The sequence below is a fragment of the Girardinichthys multiradiatus genome, chromosome 18, assembly GCF_021462225.1.
Source record: "Girardinichthys multiradiatus isolate DD_20200921_A chromosome 18, DD_fGirMul_XY1, whole genome shotgun sequence".
In the NCBI taxonomy this organism is placed as follows: domain Eukaryota; kingdom Metazoa; phylum Chordata; class Actinopteri; order Cyprinodontiformes; family Goodeidae; genus Girardinichthys; species Girardinichthys multiradiatus.
In genome coordinates this window covers 13,128,550-13,144,365 of record NC_061810.1, presented here as the reverse complement: position 1 = coordinate 13,144,365, position 15,816 = coordinate 13,128,550, and positions in this window count along the sequence as shown.

Here is a 15,816-nt window from a genome sequence, read left to right as displayed (position 1 = left end):
CCCTGTTCCTGTCTTTGAGAGGTGCAGGGATGCACTACCCTCATCTGCCATGCCTCAGCAGCCCTGTTGCAGGTCTCCGGCGCACTGCTGCAGACCTCCATTCCGGGCCACGTTTTGGGTGGAGCGCAGGGACGCGCCGTCGTCAGTCAAGGGCCCTGACCCAGGGCACGTTCCTGTTGATGTGGGAGTCGAGCATGGACTTCCCCCTCTGCTGATGCCATTGGGGCATCGCCACTAGCCTCCTGGCTGGGATCTGAGAGGGATCCTTACTCTGTCGAGCTGGTCTCGGGTGCGTTGGTCACCCCGACGGCGGCACCAGGACGAGCTGCTGCAGGTGTACATCTGGCGTTTCCTCCTGCCTCATGCGTTGCTGCTGGACTTCCAACGCTGACCCCCAGGTGGGCAGGTCCTTTATCGCCAGCCTCATGCGTTGCTGCTGGACTGCCGACGACCTCCTGGTCGCCCGCAGGAACTCTGCCTGCACGGGTTGACCCCCTGGTCACTGGCCCTAACTCTGTATCTGCCGTGCCGCCCCCCCCAAACTCTGTGCCTGCACGGTACGACCCCCTGGTGGCCCGCCTGAACTCTGTGTTTTTGTTTCTGGCCCTCCTTCCAAGACACCCTCCAACCACCCAGTTCCGGTTGTTTTGAGAGAAATGCTATTTGCAGGAAAACTGGGTTAATGATGATGATGAAACGAGTAGGAAGAGAGGAGCGCTTACTGTGAGAGGAAGGTGCACACTCTCAGGGGCAGAGACTACCAGGTGGCTGGACCAGATGGTGGAGGAATGTAATGTCTGTTGTTCTCCAGGAAGTGGTGAGAAGGACCATGAGGGTGGATAGGCAGGCGAGAAAAAGCAGCGGAGCCACAGATCAGGGAGTGGGCCAGAAGGATCCGAGGACCAACAGACAGGGTTCCAAGGTGGGTCTCAGAGGACCAGATCTGGGGCGGAGAATCCAGGAAGCCTCTCGAGGACATGAATATGGGGGTGTGAAGACAGGACTCAGGTTAAACCAGAGTTATGGTATTAATCTTGCCAGAACAAAATAAGTAGGCCAGCTTACCGCTTAACAAGAGCAAATGAACTGGCGTCTCCCTCTGGTTTCCAGTTCCTCTTTATGCTCCTGCTGATTACTCCTCAACAGCCGCAGCTGAAGACCACATCTGCCAGTTCACCCTGCACAGAAAGAGACAGACACATCTAACCTGCACAAAGCCCTGTGACCATGACACACAGTTAACAAGGTGTACCCTCTCCTGTGGTGTTGTCAGCCTTGACACAACACTGACCAGCTGCCCAGTGTGTGCACCAATGGCGGAGGGCTCGTGCCACTTCGGACACAGTTCTGCCCTCCTGCCCATTGGCCTGTAATTCATCATTCTGATTGAGGGTGAAGCAGGATGTAGTCTTTGCCTCACTGGGTCCATCCGAACCACATACATAGAGAATTTGTTTGCAGAACAATTTCAAACTTAGCCTTCTGCATGTGCAATTATGCACTCATAGGCACCCTGCTCAAATGAACAGAGAGGGAAAATAAGCTTGTCAGGGCAGAGGCTGTGATGACAAACCTGCTGCTTCGAATAGCGACAAAGAAAGCTTAACAACCTGTAACAGTCCAGAAATGCACAGGCAGAATGGAACAGAAGGAAAAAAATCATTCATAATGATGCACCGCAACAACCCCATACATGTTTCAAGTGCCACAGCACAGAGGATCTGCTGGAGGCAGTAGCAGCCAGTAGCACACACAATTTCCTCATTTAAATAGGGTGGTCTCCACCACTTTTGCACCTGTTATCTATTGTGCACACAGTCGTTGTAGATTGCTCACAACATGCCCACTGTATATATGTAGAATTTCTTTTTTGCACAAACAATTTAGTGCCCCTTATTTGGAATCTTTGAAGATCAGGCCCTTGGTGTTAGTTTTGGTGCAACAGATAGCTTTAAATTACACCGATCCAAGTCATGCATACTATCTTAACATGACAGCAGATTTGCCTAAAACTCAGTGTGAGGAGATTAATCAGAATGCTAAAACTGTTTCTCCCTTAGATGAATATTATTATGTACTCAGCTGTAATTGCAATATACTTATAAACTATATTTGTAAACTTTGATTTATTTATTCAGGAACAGTGGCTTAATAGTTTAGGGATTGCTGCTAAAAGGCCAAGTTTTTGTAATGTAACAATTGAGACCCTGATGGGAATTGTAATATGTATATCGTGTCACAGCCAAAAACTGTTTTGAAGTGGTTTATTATCATGGTTCCATTCTTTCACTTCAAAAAAGTTTGATTTGGAAGTTTTAACACAGGTGTGTAAACTTTGTTGAGCCTATATATAAAGTCAACCTGTCCTGAAAAATATCCACATGACACTAGAGGATATGCAGCCTGTGAACCATTAGCACCATTTTTGATGATGATATTTACTGTTCATTACTTTATTTTGTACATTTTCATTCATACTTCCCTGTTTATTGTGCTATAAGATATAACGTGAAGACATTTGAACAGAGGTGTTAAATGCAAAGCCTTGAACTGTTGTCAGTCCATATAAGTTATAAATTCCTGATTTTCGTGCATTAGCTTCATTGAAAGAAAAAGTACCACATATGGTACACTTACCAGTGTTGTATTTTTTTATATATTATATATATTTTTTTGTATAATTTAATTCTGTCATGATCCACAAGTGTTTGTGTTTTTTTTTTTTTTGCATCCTTTCTGATCATTTATTTTGCCATTTAGTTATTGCCATCTTGAGTTCATCTCTCTTTGTTCATTATTCTTATTAGCGTTTTGCCATATAAGTTTATTCCTTTGTGTTTAGTTCTTACTTTTATTGTGTTCTTTTCTCTATGCATTTTTGTTTATTATTTTTGGCATTTTAACCTTTTGGTTGTAGGTCCTTTTGAGCCTTATGGCTCACAGCGTACAATGATTTAATGGTCAAAGAACATTGTTATTATAATATTCATGCTGTGACTTGTGATGTCGGCTCCAAACCCAGTCAGCGACCAACTGGCTTCCAAACAGGTACAAAACATAGTAACAGTTCCGCATAAATTGAGAAGCCTAAAAAGCACTGAGTAAGGACTAGTGGAAAAGGAACATTTGTTCATCTCCCTTTGTGTTCCAACAGTGCAACTGTGATCAAACACCAGTCTCCCTCCCTGCTTTCATTCTGCCAATGCTGTTCCACATCTCCTCTAATTCCTTTGTTATTTTCCACCCCTGCCTCAGTATTTAAGCTCCTTGTTACATTCACACTGGTTCTATGTCCTGTTCATTTCATACCAGTGTTGTGAGTTTTTTTTTTGGTCATTAAAATTCTTCACTTTACCTATCTGCCTCTAACCTTCATGTATTTGGGTCCAACCTACAACCAAGCATGAAAACTTCAGCAATATTCAAAAACTTTAAGTAATTGTTCTGTGAGTGAGGACATAATCGCAATCAATTTTTAGGTGGCAAATAAACATCATATTAGCCCTTTATCTCTAACATTTACTTAGGTTTTCTGGTTTTCTTCAGCAAATAATTACTATTCAAATGTTGCACCGAATAATTTCCATGACCAGGAATGTGGGAACAAGAAGTCTCTGCTGGCCGCTGCAACACATATTCTTCTCTTTTCTCTCCTACAACTCATAAATATTTAAGACAGTATTTGAGAATGTCAAGTAAAATTAGGCAAATTATCATAAAGTGCAGAAATGGCAGGCAGTTTAGGAATGGGAACCAGATGAGTTGAAGGAATTTTCCAAACAATTAATTTAGGTTCTCTGGGTTTGAGTTCTTTGACCCAGCCGCAACAATCTCATACAGACAATCAGATGTAATCAGAATGTAATGTAAAATTGATACGGCATTTTTTTTTTGTGGTATTTGAGCTGATAAAACAGTATGTCTGCTTCAATCTTCTTTTACGTGTTAAATCACATCTGAGTGTTGTCACTTAAGAAAGACAAGTGAATTTAAAACAACTTAAGACAAAAAGGGGAAAACTGTTGGTAAATCAGGCATGAAGGTAAAAAATTCTTATGGGAACAGAAAAGAAGAAAATGAAATGAGGTTCTTGTAAAAATGTGAGAGTGGAAGAAAATAACTGAGATGAAGGCAATCACTACAGAAGTGAGGTGAAGATAGCAGATCTCAAGGCGGGGTGAATGTGAGATGAAAAATGTTTCTGTGTGTGTGTGTGATTGTTTTGCTGCTGTAACCTGCATGAATCTGACTGACATCATACGTTGTGGGAGAGAGATCCAGTTTTCTATTACATTCACGCTGCAAATGAATTACGTAAAAATCACAGAATGTGATTTTCTGGATTTTGTTTTAGATTCTGTCACCCACACTTAAAGAGTACCTATGATAAAAATTAAATATTTCTACATGCTTTGCAAGTGGAAAAACCTGCAATATCAGCAGTGCATCAAATAACTGTTCTCCCCACTGTATTGTCCATCCTCTTAATGAAATGGCTCTGTTCTCTGTGTATAATAATCCCTAATAAAGAGTATTCATCCTCGCTGATACTACCTACTTGTTGCTTGTTTTAATAGACCATATTAACAAAAATTGTAGAATAGACATGACGGAGACCGGAGAGGAAGTTCAGCTGGCCACGGTACATTAAACGTGCAATCAGTGTGCAGTACAGTTATTAAAAACTCTGCTGCCTCAGCAATCTGGTGCCTTCATTATTTTAGAAGTCTTACCCCCGTGACATGCAAGTACAGGGAGTTAACCCCAAACAACCATTTCAGTCCTGGAGGAAGCATCTCTCCAGTGTTTTTAAACCACGGTCAGGAAACAGAAGCAGGAAGTGTTAACACCTGGCTCTCAATATTCTATTTAAATTGCCTCTCAATAATGAGAACTCCTTGCGATGCCAGGGTTTTCATAATCTCTTTGTAGCTACTCCCCTGCCTAAAATAAAACTTGATCAGACTATCCCTGTCCATCCAGTTGTTGTTTTGTTCCTCTGTATGTTTGAAAAAGTGTGTTGTAGTGCGCACATTAGACCGATATCATGGGAACAAATTAGTATTTTGTGCACACATTATATATATTTCGTGGGCACAAATTAGTATTTCTTGGGGACGAATTAGTAATTCGTGGGAACAAACTAGTATTTTGAGGGAACGAATTAGTATTTCCTGCGCACGTTATACTTTTTTTTTTCCCCATGTCAGTTCCCAGGCAACTTAGATGTGTAACCATGGCAACAAGTGGGAGCAGCAGGGAAACATTGAGGCAGTTAGAATGTTTTTTATCAGTTATTCCTTTTTTTAAATGTTTTGTGGATCATACGTTTTATGAACAACAAGCAATTCAACCTGGAAAGACTCACATAATGGAGAAACAACAAGAAGACGGTTAAAGAGTTTATTAATAAAAGATTATTTCTTTGGTGCTCGGACCCCTGAGGGAGACGTGAACGCGGAGGATAAAAATGAGTTTGAATAAACATCTTATGATTATGATTAGGTACGTCTTCCCCCCCTGGGATCTGATCCTGGTGGCGGCGTAGGCCTTGTTATGGAAGGAGTTGGGAGCCTATGGTGGAGAAGGGGTGGAGGAGGGTCGAAGCTCAGCAGAAGAGCAGTGTCTTCCATGCAGAAGGTTTTTAAAAGTGATGCCCTGGGACAGGGGTGTTTTTGGGGTCTCAAAACATTGGGGACTTTAGCCCAAATCCAAAATATTTAGATTTCAATAAGACAATTTATAGGTAATTAAAATTTAAATAATATAGTATATTAATAATAACACAAGACCTACAGCATGCGCTGTGGCGGTTCGCAGCCGAGTGTGAAGCGGCTGGGATGAGGATCAGCTCCTCAAAGTCCGAGGCCACGGTACTCGACCGGAAAAGGGTGGCTTGTCCTCTTCAGGTTGGAGGGGAGTTCCTGCCTCAAGTGGAGTAGTTTAAGTATCTCGGGGTCTTGTTCACGAGTGAGGGAAGAATGGAGCAGGAGATCGACAGACGGATCGGTGCGGCTGCCACAGTAATGGTGGTGCTGTGCCGGTCCGTTGTGGTGAAAAGAGAGCTGAGCCGAAAAGCAAAGCTCGCAATTTACCGGTCGGTCTATGTTCCTACCCTCACCTATGGCCATGGACTTTGGGTCATGACCGAAAGAACGAGATCCCGGATACAAGCGGCTGAAATGAGCTTCCTCCATAGGGTGGCCGGGCACTCCCTTAGAGATAGGGTGAGGAGCTCGGCCATCCGGGAGGGGCTCGGAGTAGAGCCGCTGCTCCTCCACATCGAGAGGAGCCAATTGAGGTGGCTCGGGCATCTATACCGGATGTCTCCTGGATGCCTTCCTCGGGAGGTGTTCCAGGCACGTACCATTGTGAGGAGGCCTAGGGGACGGCCCAGGACACGCTGGAGGGACTATGTCTCTCGGCTGGCCTGGGAACGCCTTGGGCTCCCCCCGGAGGAGCTGGAGAGAGGGACGTCTGGGCGTCTCTGCTGAGTCTGCTGCCCCCGCAACCCGGTCCCGGATAAGCGGAAGACGACGACGATAATAATAATAATAATAATATAATATATTGTACCAGTTCTCTGTCTTGGCTGGTTTTAGACTGAATGTAAATTATTGTGAATCAAACAAAAAAGGTTTGCAATAATTTTACTTTTAATTTTTGTTGGAAGTTGAATGAAGGACAAGGAGAAACTGAGTTTAGACCTGATGAAAAACCATTTTGCTGAAGCAAATAATGACACATTTTGAGGTATTTAGAAAAGAACTTAATCTGAATTTTTGCTGACAAACGTTTTTCTTAAACTCAGAGATGTTTACTATGAGCCAGATAAATGTGCTTCTTTTGTCATCTACATAAATTACCTTTTTAAACTTTACATTCTCATCAAAGTGTTTCCCTCCTGAGGCTCCATTGTTTTTATTCTTATATTTCAAAAAAGGAAAGTGGAATAAGGTTGATTTTCCTAAATCTTAGTCAAATGGTAAAATCCTAAATCACATTTATTTTATTATGCCTTTATTTTACCTTTATTATTATTTTGAAACATTTTATTAAAATTGTTCCATCTTTTATGAACCTGTTCTCTTTTATTGCCATCTTTTCAGCCCTTCATTCTACTTCTGAAGAAATCTGGCCTGCCAAAAATAATAAATGAAACATTTTACAACCCAGTCTTTTGTTCTACATGTGAGACATTAGTGCAGTTCTTACTATTAAACACTTTGAGAGGAAAGTGTGTTAAGTTGTGGTGTTTAAAATAGAGCATAGAGCCTCATCCTGGACCTTATCAGTACTAATATTACAGTTATTAATAACTGTATACATATGGTATGTATGTCTCACCTTCAATAAAACTGTATCCTTGTTTAATTAGTTTAATTTATATAATATTACATGTGTAATTCAGAAAAATAAAATAGTTAACTAATCAATGCTCCACCTGTGATTAATTGCTATGATTTATTTCTTAATTATACTGCATCTTTAAAGCCAGAGCTTTATGTTTAGAATCAGTACAGAAGATATGAAAGAGAAGAGGGAGGCTTACTTTTAGTCTTTCTACTACCTCTTACTGGAACCAGGAGATATTTTCCTGGTTTATTAAGCAACACTTTTTTCTGTCTACATGTAGAACTAGACTATAAGACTGGCTGCAGCAATGAGATGCAATGTGTTGATCTGAATGACCTTTTAATGTCTTCCTCTACATTATGATTAAATGCTTTTATTTTGACTGAAGTAAAGGACCAGATATTTTCACATTATGATGCAAATCCCACTAGAAGCTCACAGAGAAGGTTGCTACTGTTTTCTATCACAGACAGATCATTAAACTTCACCTGTAGCTCAGGTGAAAGTCCCTCATCATGACCCTGATGATGCTCATTAGAGTGAACCTCCACCTCATGTCTTGCTGGGTGAATAAGTGATTAGCTGTAACTTACAATTAGCCCATTCCGAGTCAGCATTCAGGTTTTACCACTACCTTCGTCTGGGTTGTACTGCTCTGCTTCCACCTGTTCCTGAACACACACACGCACCAGGCTCCCACTCTCTGGTTGGCTCCACGGTTGCTCTGTTTGAGACGCTCAGTGTAACTTTTCAGGTAATGATCGAGGCAGGCTGACCTGGAGTAAACTGGTGTTCTGGACTTCTCCAGAATGGCTGTGCGCGTAGTTGTGCATTTGTGGTGCTGCGAGTGCGCAAATAAGTATTAATGTCTTTTCCTTTTAACTCACTGTCAGGTGAGGTGGAGTGGGACGTGATTATATGGAACACAATTGAAAAAATCGTATTGTTTTTAAATGAAAATGTGAAGTCCAATATCACTTTGTGACTGCATCTTTATAAAACTTCTAAATTTCTTCTTTCAAGAAGTCTGGGGCTATTCAGAAAACATCCGGGCTTCCGCCGCGGAAACCCAGGTCTAACTACACGCCAGCCCTGGGAGATAATTGGCTGAGGAGGAGTGCAGATCTGCCGTTGATTGGACCAGCCAGAGAGGAGTGATTGGACAAGACCGGGTGGTGGGTCTTCCATGTTGAATTTTCGTTTAAACTCCATTTCAACCTGGAAGGACTCACATAATGGAGAAACAACAAGAAGATGGTTAAAGAGTTTATTAATGAAATATTATTTCTCTGGCGCTTGGACCCCTGAGGGAGACGTGAACACTGAGGATAGGATAAAAATGAGTTTGAATAAACATCTTATGATTATGATTAGGTACGTCTTCCCCCAAAAGGGCCAACCCAGGCTGAGATTGAACTGAAGGAAAAAGGAGATTAGTTATGAATGATCTGATATGAGGGGGGAGTAAAAACTCAGACCAAAAATTTTTAATGGATTATTCTCAAATGGGCTTACCCTGAGTTATGACTGAAGATGCGTGGATGGCCGATGCCAGGTCGGGTGAAGATGGGCTGCACCTGACAGGCGTCAAGGTGGCTAGATAAATGCCTGACAAGGCATAGGATTGAGATGCCTTCCAAGGCATGTTTGTAAACACCTGCGAATGGCGTGTGAGCCCGACGGCTGAATGAAACGCCTGCCAATGGCGTGTGTGAGCCCGATGGCTGAATGAAATGCCTGCCAATGGCATGTGAGCCCGACGGCTGAATGAAACGCCTGCCAATGGCGTAGATAGTGATGAGCCTAAAGAGGCAGGACTGCTATGCCTGCCAATAGCGTAGACTAATGGGCCTGAAAAGGCTGAATGAGGAGCATGACAAGGCTTGATTGGATATGCCTGCCAGTGGCGAAGATGCAGGTGCCTCTGAAAGAGAGAAAACTAAAAATAATAGAAATAGGAGAATAAAATTTGCAAATTAAAAAAGTTAGATATGAGAACCAGGAATAGAGAAGGAAGATTAACAATTGATCTAGCTAGAGGTAAGGATTGGATAAGGCCGACCACCACCAGTAATTGTGAGAGTTCTTACCTAAGGATTGATAAATCGTTGTGCTAATAAGACAAATAGGACGTCAGGATGGACATACAAAGAGAACGCTGAGGAGGACCAGCGGCTGAGTTGTTGGAGCAAAGCTGTCAAAACTCCTAGTGAGGCGGCTGTAGTGGCCGCATCGATTCAAAATGAGTGACCTGAGAACTGACTCAGAGGAAGATTGCATGAACTAAAATTAGTCTCAGATGGTTGAGGAACCAAGAAGCAGTCATGGGAACTCCTCCGGAGTAAGGAAGAGGGGCAAGGAGCCTGGAAAGAGTTTGTGGTGTTTGATGGCGAATTTAAACATGGCATGAAAAGGGCAGAATGGACAATGAAAGGGCAAAATGAACGAATGCCGAGCAATGAAGATGAAGCAAGGACCTTTTCCTTTGGAATGTTTTAGATAAATATTAAAATGATCGGGATAAAACTTTAGATCAGAAATACAGGTACTTCTCAAAATATTAGCATATTGTGATAAAGTTTATTATTTTCCATAATGTCATGATGAAAATTTAACATTCATATATTTTAGATTCATCGCACACTAACTGAAATATTTCAGGTCTTTTATTGTCTTAATACGGATGAAAACCCAAAATTCCTATCTCACAAAATTAGCATATCATTAAAAGGGTCTCTAAACGAGCTATGAACCTAATCATCTGAATCAACGAGTTAACTCTAAACACCTGCAAAAGATTCCTGAGGCCTTTAAAACTCCCAGCCTGGTTCATCACTCAAAACCCCAATCATGGGTAAGACTGCCGACCTGACTGCTGTCCAGAAGGCCACTATTGACACCCTCAAGCAAGAGGGTAAGACACAGAAAGAAATTTCTGAACGAATAGGCTGTTCCCAGAGTGCTGTATCAAGGCACCTCAGTGGGAAGTCCGTGGGAAGGAAAAAGTGTGGCAGAAAACGCTGCACAACGAGAAGAGGTGACCGGACCCTGAGGAAGATTGTGGAGAAGGGCTGATTCCAGACCTTGGAGGACCTGCGGAAGCAGTGGACTGAGTCTGGAGTAGAAACATCCAGAGCCACCGTGCACAGGCGTGTGCAGGAAATGGGCTACAGGTGCCGCATTCCCCAGGTCAAGCCACTTTTGAACCAGAAACAGCGGCAGAAGCGCCTGACCTGGGCTACAGAGAAGCAGCAGTGGACTGTTGCTCAGTGGTCCAAAGTACTTTTTTCGGATGAAAGCAAATTCTGCATGTCATTTGGAAATCAAGGTGCCAGAGTCTGGAGGAAGACTGGGGAGAAGAAAATGCCAGAAGTCCAGTGTCAAGTACCCACAGTCAGTGATGGTCTGGGATGCCGTGTCAGCTGCTGGTGTTGGTCCACTGTGTTTTATCAAGGGCAGGGTCAATGCAACTAGCTATCAGGAGATTTTGGAGCACTTCATGCTTCCATCTGCTGAAAAGCTTTATGGAGATGAAGATTTCATTTTTCAGCACGACCTGGCAACTGCTCACAGTGCCAAAACCACTGGTAAATGGTTTACTGACCATGGTATCACTGTGCTCAATTGGCCTGCCAACTCTCCTGACCTGAACCCCATAGAGAATCTGTGGAATATTGTGAAGAGAACATTGAGAGACTCAAGACCCAACACTCTGGATGAGCTAAAGGCCGCTATCGAAGCATCCTGGGCCTCCATAAGACCTCAGCAGTGCCACAGGCTGATTGCCTCCATGCCACGCCGCATTGAAGCAGTCATTTCTGCAAAAGGATTCCCAACCAAGTATTAAGTGCATAACTGTACATGATTATTTGAAGGTTGACGTTTTTTGTATTAAAAACACTTTTCTTTTATTGGTCGGATGAAATATGCTAATTTTGTGAGATAGGAATTTTGGGTTTTCATGAGCTGTATGCCAAAATCATCCGTATTAAGACAATAAAAGACCTGAAATATTTCAGTTAGTGTGCAATGAATGTAAAATATATGAATGTTAAATTTTCATCATGACATTATGGAAAATAATGAACTTTATCACAATATACTAATATTTTGAGAAGGACCTGTAGTAGGATCGAACGAGCTTGATGGGGTAGTAAATTCCCCTATTCTGAGGAAGCCATAAAAAGCTAAAAGCCAGGCGAAGAGAGAAGAAATTGTAGGTAAGATGAAGAAGGGCCTGAATGGAGCACTAGGAGGAGATCTTTTAAGATGGAAAGAGTGATAGGTCTCCTGGAATCTGGCTCAGGATTGCTATGATTTTTAGACCTTTGCGTACAAGATTGATGGATGATTTGAGGAAAGGTCTGGAGAGGTTTCAAAAAGTGGCCTTTAGAAAATAAATTTATGCCAGCTAAGAAACTCTTAATATAAGGGAGTTTGAAATGCCAGACATCAAAGCAATAAGTAATAAAAACCAAGACGGTAGGAATGAAAACGGGGTAAAGAGGAGTATTATGAGCGAGGCAAATTTTGAAAATTTGACCAAGAAAATAAATAACACCTGAGAGTAGAGGAAGCCAAGCCAGAATTACAATAATAATTGGCTAATTGGAGTAAAGGAACGAGGGATGACTTTAGTCTAGTATCAGGTCTTTGAGAGGTGGTAAATGTGTTGGATGAACATTGGCTGAAGGGCAGAGACGACGGAAGACCGGGAATTTTTAACGAGAAAGAGCATCATGAGTTAAGATGACCAGGAATATTGCGGGCAGTAATGATAAAATTGTGAGTTACAGCTGCCAGGTGATGCGGCGCATTGTAATGGAAATTATTTTATTAAGTGTTCCAAAGTGTGTGACCTTTGGGTTACCTCACTCCTGTGAACATCTGTGTTAGGGAGGAAGCTGTAAAAGCCATTATCAGAAGTTTAATGGTTAAAACCCACAGTTAGGATGATGTGTTGGGAAGGACAGATGGGTTCCCAGATAACTTTGTCACCTCTGAACCCGAGAAGGGTCTGGGGTCGTAAAACACAGACTCTTTGAAGTTGAGATAACACTGTCATGTTCTGGTATAAATACTGTGTGTAAATGTTGATCGGGGCTCTGTTTCAACTGACTTGCTCGGTGACAGAGTCATTCAAACGCTGAATGCCTTTGAATAAAACTTATAAAGACAAAGTCCGGATTTTCTCTTGTTATGAGTCAACTTCTATCCACTTTGATAAGAAAATTCCACAACAGCATGAAGGGCATGATTGACTAGAAGAGGAACGGCCTTCATTTATTACTTTGACTACGGCTGCATTGTCGCATAAAGCGGCTATGCGTTTTCTTTTCCATTGGTTGCCCCAGACGCAGCAGGCAATAGTGATGGGGATTATTTCATAAGAGGCTGATGATTCGGATTGGGGAAAGAAAGGTGGCCTGATGCCAGCGAACGGACGGAGCTGCATCCGTGAAAACTGAATGGAATCTGCTGACGTCATCATAAAAGAAAGATTTACTGTGCCAGTTCTGCAGGAGAGAGGACCAGAAAGACAGGTCAGAGCGACAACCTCATCTAAAGAAACTGAATCTAGCAGAGAGGGGATGGAATTAGCCAGATCCAAATGCGAGAAATAAAGGAGCGACCTTGGGAAATTATGCGCATTGCGGAAAGCAATGTTTTGAGATGTCTTTGAGGAGAAGACAATGCGTAATGAGTGAAAAGGCTCGGAGTGGGCTCAGAAAGATGATCTTTCGATGAAAATTCATGCCTGCTAAAAGGCTGAGGCTGTAGGGGAGCTTAAAATGATGGTGTTCAAACAATGAGTAATGAAAGCTAGGACTGAATGTAAACCAGGTATGATGACGTGTTATTAGCAAGGTAAAATTTTCAAAGTTTTGCCAGGCAAAGGAACAAGGTTTGAAAGTAGAAAGGGCTAGACCTGAGATACAGCAGCATTTGGCAGATTGCGAAAGAGGAAGGAGAGAGGAATAATCGAACTAGGGTAAAAGTAGGCTGATGGACAGAAACGGCGGAGGACCTGAAAATTTTAAACAATGACGGGCAGAAATTATGAACTTATGAGTTACGGCCAGTCAGGATTCATCGGTGGTAAGAGCTACGTCCGTGAAATGAACTTACTAATATTGCCTGTACATAGATTGTTTAGTAAGAATTTGTTATTTTGCTGTGGCAATAATGCAGTTAATGCTAAAATTTGAAAACACTTAGTCCGGAAAGGTGCTGTAAATCGATTGTCTCAAACTGAATAACGCAGCGCTGACCCAATATGCAGAAAGAAAGTGTGCTCCACAATTAGATGGGATAAGATATAGATAAGATGTATATTAAAACAGTAAATGGTTCCTTAGCGCCTGGTCAATAAAGGAAGAAGGTTGGTATAACTGTTCGAAGGCGTAAATTAATATTTAGATATTCTACGGAGCTTTTGCAGCCAGTGAGGAGTGATTGGAGGAGACGGGGTGGTGAGTCTTCCATGTTGAATTTTCTTTTAAACTCCATTATATTATTTCTCACTTCGAAACCCAGTGATCATAATATTTGGGGAGTTAGACTTGTTTTGTTTTTTTTTTCATTTGGAAAAAACATCACCTAGACTTCACCTTAAAATCAACCTTAAAAAAAATCAATCAAATTATTTGGCTACAGACTGTCTCCTGGAAAGATAAGTCACCTCTTTTTATTTTGATCGGGTTTGAAACTTATATAACTGAAATCACTTTACATAATTAGTTATTTAGACACCCGCTGAACAAGCAGAGTTATGCTTATCATACAAACGGTTTTGTAACAATCTTCAAGCTGAACAAATTAGCTAAATCGACTTTCTTTTAACACTATGTGCAAAAACAATGACTTGAGTTGAGAAGGAAAAGGAGGCTTTTAAAAACTGAGAATGAAAGGGGAAAATAACAGATAGTAGTGGAAATTGATTTTGAACAATTGCTTTCATGCCACAAAAGCTCTGCATCTGAGGGGAAAATTATTTCTTTGAATAACAAGTGAGGTGGAAATGTGGTTTAGACCTGATAAAAGGATGCCAGAGGGAAGGTAGGTATAAACAATGCTTTGCAAAGGAGAGATAAAGTGTGATTAAAGAGAATCAGAGATGGGGCAAAAAAGGTATTTTGAAAAACAAGATGGAACGATGACAGAAAGACAAATGTTGAGAGAAAAGGTGGGTGGGACAGGAAGAGGGACAATTGCTTTGTACAGTTCAGGTTTCTATTCCCAAAATACAGAATCATCGGAGGGGGACCTTTTCAAGTCTTAACATCTTATTTGTCACAGTTGTGTTAAAAAAAACTGAAGATGTTTCAGTTCCAAATGATCATCTATTTCTCCCAGAGATATGCCTGTCATCAAGTAGGTGTCATGTTTTGAATAATGACTTGGGGTCTTTCTGCATGGAATTTGTATGTTCTCCCCATATGTTCATGTGTGTTCTCTCCAGGTACTCTGGCTTCCTCCCAAAGTCCAAAATCATAACTTTTAGGTTGATTGTTTACCCTAAATTGATATAAGTGTGTGTGTGTTCATGGTTGTTTGTCCATCGTTTCTCTGTATTGCCTTGTGATAGACTGGCAAATGCCCAGGGTGTACCCCGCCTCTCACCCAATGGCCACCCAATGGTACCAGTTGCTAACCTGCAAAGACAAACGGTTGTAGGCAATGAATGGATCACCAGCTTATTTTCAGCTTACAATTTAGTTTTTGAATCCATTATGTTTTCTTGCAATAATAAGATGGTGGCCTATAGGAGGGTAGTTCTGCGCCCAATATTTCCCTGCTCTCTTATCCTTTTTTGTTTTAATATGACAATTGAACTGCTTATAATTTAGACATAAAACTAGGTATTAAATATAATTGTTTATGGAGAATAATGAGAGTCTCATGGGCAATGCATGTTCGGTCTGCCAAGATTTCTCTTTTCATGCTTGCCAAAAGATGCCTTTTTCAATGGACATGTCACATTTAAGTGCATCACATAGAACAGACTGGTATTTCTGTGGATTTTTATCAAATTGTACTTATAGGGTGCCAAAGGAAACATGAATAAATTATCTACTACACTACAGCCTACAGGGAGGGATGTAAGTTTTATTATTGTTGTTTATAAATGTTATCAATTAAAAATCATAATTTAGAAGAAATAAATTCCAACCAAAATCATTTCTTATGAATAAAGATTAGAGATACACTCTGGTGGTGTGATTATTGAGCTCACAGAATTTACTAATTACAATTAGTTAATTATCATTAATAATTGATAATTATTAACCAGAACTACGCCAACTGTCACTGTTATCGACCATTTTATCAAATGGTGTGGAACGCTAACCTTATCTTGACAGATAATCACACTTACACAAAATAAACACAATGTGGTCTCTTTATGTGAAATGTATTAAACCAATAATCAAACTATTCTGGTCCAACAACATTCACCTA